Raw genomic sequence first — 1247 nt, 5'->3', positions numbered from 1 at the left:
AGCAGACTTTCTTTCTTGCCGAGTCCAAATATAATGTCTCTGCAAGGGCTGTGAGAGGCTGCGTCGGCTGGGTTGCTGGCTTCGAGGGACAGGTGCCACACCCACGAAGGGCCCTCTGGAGGTAGGCTATCTGGGCTCACCATTTTGACCCAGCAGACATTTTCACGCTGAGTTTTTACTCCAAGTTTCATGAACCATCATATTAATCTGAATTATACCAATAGCTGTTGACATTTATCAAGGAAGTATTTTCTGCAGCTAATTCCATTAAACCAGTTTAGTTCTTGGATCAATTTTTACACAGTGTTGTTAACCAAATTGTTTTCCATTTTTATTTCTCAGTAATGATCTGAGTCATCCATTTTTGGGGCATTTTTTGTTTTTGTTTATGTTTTTTACCTGTGTCTGATTTCGATGACTGTATCTTCTGCTCTAATGAGTTTTCTTTTGTGGCCATTACATCTACGAAGTCCAACTTCTTGGGTAATTTGCACAGATCTAAATTTTGTTAAGATTTTTATTCTTCTGTCAGTCTAAATCCTTAACAAACTTAACATGTATTCTTACGTTCTGTTACTTTATTTTCTGTTGATTACTTCCACCAACTCTCTCTTTCCTGGTTTAATTTCATAGTTTTCAATGTTAACAATGATGTTTCATTCCATTTTTTCCTCTGTAGCAATGTTCACTTGGGTGGTTCCAGTCTTTGCTGGTTTATTTTGTGTTATTTCTACCAGTAATACTAATTCTGAACTGGAAAGAGTCCAGTAGTTTGCATGTCGTAGCGAGTCTTGAGAAAATGGTGTGGAATTATTCTTGGATAATTGCTCTTGACCACAACTGGTCTACTTTATGGCTAATTCCATTCTTTCATACATTTAAAATTACTCTGTGATCTATGAATAACCATTTACTCTTTGTCAGAACAAAGCCTCGTAGGGTAGGTAGGGGAGAGGCCACCTGCCAGAGCAAGGTGGGTGCTGCTTGTCTAAGAAAGGTGACTTTAAATAATGCTCTTCAATCAAATAACTTACATGGTCTCATCCATCCATTTCTCAGGATCGCTCAGTTCCTCCAGCCTTCACTATTGGCTTTATCCAGCTTCTCACCCATGGCGCCCCTCTTCATCCACCAATAACCCCAGTGTGTTCATTTCCCAGGGTTCCTATGCAGGTGCTTTGACAGACTACCAATGAAGGATGGACCCAGCACTCCCCACTCTCCCTCTCCCCATCCTCAGTGCTCCC

This window comes from Ailuropoda melanoleuca, chromosome 2, assembly GCF_002007445.2.
Source record: "Ailuropoda melanoleuca isolate Jingjing chromosome 2, ASM200744v2, whole genome shotgun sequence".
Lineage (NCBI taxonomy): Eukaryota > Metazoa > Chordata > Mammalia > Carnivora > Ursidae > Ailuropoda > Ailuropoda melanoleuca.
This window is presented reverse-complemented; position numbering follows the sequence as displayed.